Genomic DNA, 8,474 nt, shown 5'->3' with positions numbered 1-8,474 from the left:
TTATAGGCAAGATGGAAACTCTTATTTGAAATCACATTAACCAAGATAAAAACAAAAGAGAACAAGAGAAATACCAATAATACAACAGTGATGCCCTGAATAGTGATCTCATCCCATGCCCTGTGCTAGCACTTGCCTGATGTAAAAATAATAAAAAGATTTTATGTAATATTAGTAACAATACTATGAGATTAGTAATAACATTCTCATTTTACATGAGGACACTGAGTATCATAAAGACTACACAGGTATCCAAGGTCATACAGCCCGGAAGAGGCAGAGCTCAGCAACAAAACTGAATTCAACTTAATTCCACAGACTTGTTTGTTGTTTTTGACTCCACCAGAATTTGAACTCATGTCCGCTTGCTTCTCGAGCTTACTTCCTAATCCAGCATGCTACAACTTGAGCCATGCTTCCAACCAATGTTTTTGCTGGTTATTTGGAGGTGGAAGCTAGAATGCTTTTCTGCCCAGGATACCTTTGAATAGTGATCCTCTAGATCTCACTCCCTTGAGTAGCTCGAAATAGGTGTGAGTCATCAGTCAGTTCTGGTGTTCTCGTGATTGTAGATTTATTTTTAATTCATAGTGTTGGAGATACTTATTTTAATTTTAATTGACATAAAATAAATGTGCCCTGGATATTGTATGTACATTTATCAGAACTAGGGATGGGAAGGGGAACATCAAAATGGAAAGACGAAGGGTAATAGATGAACCAATACAACAGCAATACTTACATGGCTATATGCTGTAAACCAACTATACAACTTGGAGGAGGGAAGACACTGGGGAGAAAGGAAGGTGGGAGAAAAATGATGGAGGAGGTAACAAGTTTGGTAAGAAATATATTTATTGCCTTGCATATGAATTTGTAACCATTCTGTAAATAACTTTGACAATAAATAAATAAATCATCTTCATATGCAATTTTTGGGACACACAGAAAACAATGAATGTGTACAATTATGACATGGTATGATAGTTTTTAAATTTAAATTTTATTATAAAGGTGATGTACAGAGGGGTTACATAAGTCAAGTAATAAGTACCTTTCTTTTTGAACACTGTTACCTCCTCCCTCATTTTCCCCACCTTTTCTCCTCCTGACCTCTCTATTCCCTAGTTGTAAAGTTCATTTTCAACAGAGTGACTAGTGAATATCACTGTTTACCCCTTGTCCCATTCTTTCTGTGATTTCCTTTCCCTTCCCCAAATCAGATAAACCTATACACAAGACAAAGGGTACAGAATTTTTAAAAAATCAGTGACAACAGGGAATAAACCAAAGGGGAAAGAAGGAAAGAAAAACGAAGTAACTACAAACAGTGCAATAAAATGAAACCTCTTGTTTCAATTTTGTGAACTTCATTTCAGTAAGTATCATTTTATATGATCATATGCACATAGGTATTGAGCCATTGTGATCCCTACTAAGAATATCCTCCTTTGTTCTCAGGATGCAAATGTTAAGTGTATTGTTTAATTAATCATGTTCAAGTGTCATTATTTGCCTTTTACTATCCACTAGATTAACTCGTAGATTTATATTCTTATTTTTGGTTATTCCTGATGAGGGAAATTATGTAGCCTATTTTCTTGGGGGTCTGGCTTTTTTCACTTAATATATTTTTCCCCCAAGTCTTTCCATTTCCTTATGAATGGGACAGTGTTATTCTTTTTGGTGGAAGCATAGAATTCTATTGTGTATATATACCAGATTTTCTTGATCCATTTATCCACTGATGGGCATTGGGTTTATTCCATGTCTTAGCTATAATAAATGATGCTGTAATGGACATGGTTGTGCTGGTTGGTTGAGTGTGGGATGGATTGTGGTCATTTGAGTAAATGCCTAGGAGTGGGACTTCTGGGCCATAGGGAAGCTCTATGTTTAGCAAAAAACACACAACAACAACAACAGAAAAAAACTACATCCTTAGCAGGAAGAACAATCTTGGAGAAATATCACTACCACACTTCAAACTCTATTGTAAAGTGTTAGTTATGAAAACAGCTTGGTTCTGGCACAAGAACAGGTTTGAGGACCAAGGGTAGAGAATCAAAGACTTAGAAATGAACCCAGAGTCCTATAGCCACCTAATCTTTGACAAGGGAGCCAAAAACACAGGATGGAAGAAAGACAGCCTCCTCAACAAATGGTAATGGCGGAATTGGCTATGCATGTGCAGAAAACTGAAGTTAGATACTTTTATATAAACCTGGACCAGAATCAATTCCAAATGCATCAAAGACTAGAATGTAAGACCAGATACCCTGAAAATATTACAGGAAGGGATAGGGGAACTACTAGGTCTCCTCAGCACAGGTTGAAGCTTCCTAAGTACAGTTACAGAAACACAACAAATCAAAGAAAAGCTGGATAAATGGGACTGTATCAAACTGAAGAGTTCTTATGTGGCAAAAAAACAGAGATAGAAAGATAAATAGAAAGTCCACAGGTCGGGAGAAGATCTTCACTTGACATACAACAGACAAGGGCTTCATATCTAAAATATACTTAGAATTCAAAAAATTAAGTTTCCCCAAAACAAATCCTTGAAGAAACAACTGCCTCATTAATCAATGGGCTAAAGACTTAAATAGAAACTTCTCTGAAGAGGAAATAAGAATGACCAGTAGACACATGAAGAAATGCTGAACATCTCTGGCTATAAAAGAAACACAAATTTAAAAAAACATTGAGATTCCACCTCACCCCAGTTAGAATGGACATTATCAAGAAATATAGTAACAACAGATGCTGGTGGGAATGTGGCCAAAAGGGAAAGATACTGCACTGTTGGTGGGAATGTAAACTTGTTCAACCACTCTGGAAAACAGTTTGGAGGCATGATAAAAGGCTGAACATAGAGCTCACCTATGACCCAGCAATCCTACTTCTGGGCATTTACCCAAAGGATAACAAACAAGTCCATACCAAAGGTACCAGCACAACCTAATGATTATTGCAGCAATATTTACCATAGCTAAGATATGGAACCAAACCAGATACCCCTCAGAAGATGAATGGATCAAGAAAATCTGGTATATATACACAATGGAATTGCATGCTTCCATCAGAAGGAATGACATTGCTCTATTTGTAAGGAAATGGAAAGACTTGGGAAAAAATCATACTCAGTGAAATTAGACAGACTCTATGTTTTCCCTCATTGGTAATAATTAGTATATGTTTAGGAGAGGTCTAGCAGAGGATCACAATAGCTCACTAACTATATACATATGATCATATAAGATGATGCTAAGTGATATGAACTCCAAGATATGGAAACACATGGTTTTTATTATTATTATTTTAATGTACTATGTGGAATTATTTCTTTTTACTTGCATTTTTCTTCCCTATTGTTTAGCCACTGTTGTCTTTGTATGTGATTTTGGTACCCTGGATATTGTATATACATTTATCTGAATTACGGAAGGGAAGGGGAACATCAAAATGGTGAGACAAGGGCTGGGGATATAGCCTAGTGGCAAGAGTGCCTGCCTTGGATACACGAGGCCCTAGGTTCGATTCCCCAGCACCACATATACAGAAAACGGCCAGAAGCGGCGCTGTGGCTCAAGTGGCGGAGTGCTAGCCTTGAGCGGGAAGAAGCCAGGGACAGTGCTCAGGCCCTGAGTCCAAGGCCCAGGACTGGCCAAAAAAAAAAAAACAAAAACAAAAACAAAATGGTGAGACAAAGGATAAAAGGTAAGCCAATTCAACAGCAATACTTACAAGACAATATGTTGTAAACTAACTGTACAACTTGATGGGGGAATTGAGGAAGAGGGAAGGTAGGAGAAAAATGAGGGAGGAGGTAAAAAGTTTGACAAGAAATGTACTCACTACCTTATATATATAATTGTAACCCCTCTGAACATTACCTTGATAATAATTCTTTTTTTTAAAAAGTAAGACCACAGAATGGGAGGTGATCTTTATTAGATATGCATCAGACAAGGACCTCATACATAAAATACATTTAAAGCTCAAAAATGTAACCCTCCCCCCAAAACAAATCCTCAAAAAATACAACAGCATTAAACAGTGGGCTAGAGACTTTAAAAATAGACTTCTCTAAAGATGAAATAAGAATGGTGTACAGACACATGAATAAATGGTCAACATCTCTGGACATAAAAGAAATGCAAATCAAAACAACTTTGAGATTCCACCTCACCCCAGTTAGAATGGCCATTATTGAGAAAACTGATAATAACAGATGCTGGTGGAGATATGGCCAAAAGAGAATGCTGCTATACTGTTGGTATAATGTAAACTTGTTCAACCACTCTGGGAAGCAGTAAGGAGATTCCTCAAAAGATATGGAATGATATTTTGAATTAACTTTTAGAAATAGAAACAACTTTTTAAAGAAATAGAAATGATTTTTTTGTGTAGGATTAGTAATGTACTTATATAATACATATGACTAGAATTGATAATCATAGATTTCAAGATTGATAAACAAGTACATTTTAAATGCTCTTACTACAAAAAGTGAGAATCATGGGAAGAGTTAAAACCTGTGGGATCTTGACCTCTACCTTCTTTGCTTTTTCCTCTCCCTTCTGATAGTTTACTGCTGTTGAAAAATATTTATAGAATATAACTCACCACAAAGGTAGCACACAGGCTGGTAACTATTCACAAAGAACTACTCTAGGCTTGAAACCTGATCAAGTACCTACTCTTGAGTTTGCCTGGTTGGATTAAAAAACTGATGCTCAGCTGAGATAGAAAATCCAGTCCCAAGCCTATAGTAGTACTGGCAGGTGCTGGCACTCTTATGAGAAAGGTTTTCACTAAAGGTCACTAGAGGTCACTGTGGGAAAGCTCTTTAAAATGTATATTGAGGTCCCTCCCATTCTTTTGTTCTCAGTCACAGTGAGTGTGAACAAATCTCCACTAACATGTCTAGAATTGCTATGATGTACTGGCCACCACAGAACCTAAGCAAAAGGGGCCAGTGACCATAGATCATAAACCACTATAAGCTAAAATATTCCTTTCTTCTTTTAGAGGGAGTTGATCAAATCATGTGTTTGGTCACAGTAATGGAAAGCTGACTAACAAAACTACCTTATTTTGTAAGCAGTTTGTCATTTGCTTCAACTTCATCCTGATTTGGATTAGAGTGTGACTCTGTGTCTCATCAGGGAGGTTAAGAGTTCTTGAGGGGTATAACTTGTTTCCTTAGCATCATGTATCTACAGATGGATAAGGGTGGTAGAAAACTCTAAGAACCATGAAGCCATATCTTTTTCCTTTCTTTCTGTTTTTTTTTTTTTTATTGTTGTTGTTGTTGTTGCCAATCCTGGGGCCTGGACTCAGAGCCTGAGCACTGTCCCTGGCTTATTTTTGCTCAAGGCTAGCACTTGAGCCACAGCGCCACTTCCAGCTTTTTTCTATATATGTGGTGCTGAGGAATTGAACCCAGGGTTTCATGTATATGAGGTGAGCACTTTAACACTAGGCCATATTCCCAGCCCCTTTCCTTTCTTTCTGGTTTTAATTTTTTATTTATGTCCTTAAATTTTGTGACAGGATCTTGTTATGTAGTCCCAAATGGCTTGAAACTAAAGTGCTGTTATTTGATTATAGGCAGGTACCACCATGCCTGGAAAGAATACATTTTCTTCCTGAATATTTAGATGACACTAGGCATACAAGTATTCTCCTCTCCCCTATCTTCCCCACCTCCCTCCCCCAGGTTTGAATGCCTTGCTCTTTTGGTTAGCTTTCTTTCTCACAGACTGTGCTCTACCACTTGAGCCACACATCTAGTCAGGCTTTTTCTAGTTAAGTGGAGATGGAGTCTCTCTCAGACTTTGCTTCTGTGGCTAGCTCTGAACCTTGATACAGTAGGTCTCAGATTTCTGAGGAATTTAGAGGCATGAGCCACTGGCAACTGGGTGAAACCACATTCTTACTATTAAGAAATCAAAGAGAATATCAAAATCAAGAGATAAAGGATAAAATGATAAATGACTCCAAAAGCAATACTTACAAAACCATTTGGTATAAACCAACTGAACAACTCGGGGGGTGGGGAGGGAAAGGAGAAGGGGAGAAATGAGAGAGGAGGTAACAAATACCCACTGCCTTATTTATGAAACTGTAACCCCTTTGCACATCACTTTGACATAATTACTTTTAAAAAGAAATCAAGTATTACGCATTCTGAAAAATTAAAGGGGGGAGTGAGATCACTTGAAAAAAAATAGTCGATTTCAGGGAAGAGAATCAGAGACCCTAAGAATGTTCTCTAGACTTTCTGTTTAGAAATTCACCTTTATAGTATAGTACTAAGGAGAAGGACATAGGCTTATGTTAAGTACCTGTCAGGCTCCCTGAGCACCACTAATGAACCACCTTTACTTAACATAAGATGGGAACAGATAGAAATTTCCCCATATTGTGAACAGAACTCTCACTGAAACTATTCCTCATTCTTGATTTCTCATTGAGCTATTTTACACATTTGGGTTGGTTAATGAGCAACCATAACTGGAGTAATTATATAGCTTCTCAGAATGTCTTGCATGGGTGATTTCTTGTCTAGGTTCCTTATTCTTGATGAATTTTTATACATTTAAACACAGGGATTTCTGAGCTCGTGGATTTCCATCTACCCTCTGATTCTGCTACTTAATTATCTGAATGGAAACCACATATTGGTTGGTTGAATAATGACCCCAAAGACATTTGTGTGCTAAACTCTTAAACCTGGAAGTGTTACCTTTTATGGCAAAGATTAACATTGCAAGTGTGATTAAGAGAAGGATCTTGAGGAAGTGGAGGCATTTCCATCATTGTTATGGAACCTGTGCACTGTGTGACCGCAGAAGGGGCCTTGAAGTTAGCCACAATGGATGGCTCAAAATGAAAATGAAATGGCTGATAATGAAAAAATGGCTGCTCAGGCTGTCATCAAGTTGAGTATTATTTTGGAGACTTCAATTTGCCACAGGACAAACTTTTTAAGAGAACAGATCAAGTTGGATGAAGGCTGGGTTCCTCTGGAAATTATGATAAAATTCAATAGGTTAAACTAACAACAGACTTTAATAGTTGAAGCATTAAGGCAAAATTCATGGAAATCAGTGAAGATAAAACTAAAATCAGAAGATCTCCAAGCAAACCCCTCCCTGAAGTGAGTGATGAGTATAAAAATGATGTGAAAAACAGATCTGTTTATATTAAAGGCTTCCTAACGGATGCAACCTTTGATGACATAAAAGAATGGCTAGAAGGTAAAGGTCAAGTATTAAATATTCAGATGAGAAGAACATTGCACAAAGCACTTAAAGGATCAATATTTGCTGTATTTGATAGCATTGAATCTGCTGAGAAGTTTGTACAGACCCCTGGCCAGAAGTACAAAGACACAGGACTACTAATACTTTTTAAGGATGATTACTTTGCAAAGAAAAATGAAGAAAGATAGCAAAATAAAGTGGAAGCTAAATTAAGAGCTAAACAAGAACAAGAAGAAAAACAAAACTTAGCTGAAAATGCTGAAATGAAATCAATACAAGAGACGATTGGATACTTGCTGAAATTTTCAGGGGACTTAGATGATCAGACCTGTAGAGAAGATTTGCACATCCTTTTCTCAAATCATGGTGAAAGAAAATGGATAGATTTTGTTAGAGGAGTAAAAGAGGGAATAATCCTATTTAAAGAAAAAGCCAAGGAAGCACAGGATAGAGACAAAGATGCAAATAATGGTGACCTACAATTAAGGAACAAAAATGTGGCTTGGAAAATACTAGAAGGAGAAGTGGAAAAAGGAGCACTCAAAAAAATCATAGATGACCAACAAGAGTCCCTAAACAAATGAAAGTCAAAGGGCACAAATTTGAAGGAAAAGGAAAGGGAAATAAATCTGCCCAGCCTGGATCTGCAAAAGGAAAAGTACATTTTCAGGGTAAGAAAACAAAATTTGACAGTGATGATGAAAAGGGTGCAGCTGGTCCAATGAAAAGACCAAGAAAAGGAACAAACAAAGAAGGACTTGTATCAAAACAACAGAAACAGTGCTAGAGACCAGTAGTTCAGTAAACAAAATTTTTATTCATCTTAGCTTTTAAGCTGCTTTTTGTTTTTGGATGCTTTTATAAAGAAAAGCAAATTAGGTCGACTTCAATATCCACCTGTAAAGAAAAAAGTTTTGGTTGTTTCACTTGTCTTTTTTTGCTGTTAGCTAAGTGAGATTTTTTTTAATGTATAGTTCTGTTTGTGTCCAGATTGAAATACCAAAAGGAATATTCTTCCTCTAAATTGTCTTTGTAATATGAGAACATAATAGTACAAACTTATATACTATATGAAAACAACAAAAGCAGTTTATTTTTCCTTTTTGTGCCCCAAAACATTTGAGAAGTTATTTCAACTAGAGTATTGGGTAGTACATATAGGCCCTTCCCACATGTAATTTATCTAATCTCTTAGGCTGG

The 8,474-nt window shown here is 36.8% G+C and overlaps 1 pseudogene; it reads left to right on the top strand.

Moving 5' to 3' along the window:
* Window positions 1–6,887: 6,887 nt before the first annotated feature.
* Window positions 6,888–8,061, top strand: LOC125338895 (annotated as a pseudogene).
* Window positions 8,062–8,474: the final 413 nt, after the last annotated feature.

This window comes from Perognathus longimembris, chromosome 20 (assembly GCF_023159225.1).
Source record: "Perognathus longimembris pacificus isolate PPM17 chromosome 20, ASM2315922v1, whole genome shotgun sequence".
Taxonomy (NCBI): Eukaryota; Metazoa; Chordata; class Mammalia; order Rodentia; family Heteromyidae; genus Perognathus; species Perognathus longimembris.
The sequence above is the reverse complement of the archived record's forward strand: the minus strand, read 5'-3'. Positions and strand labels throughout refer to the sequence as shown.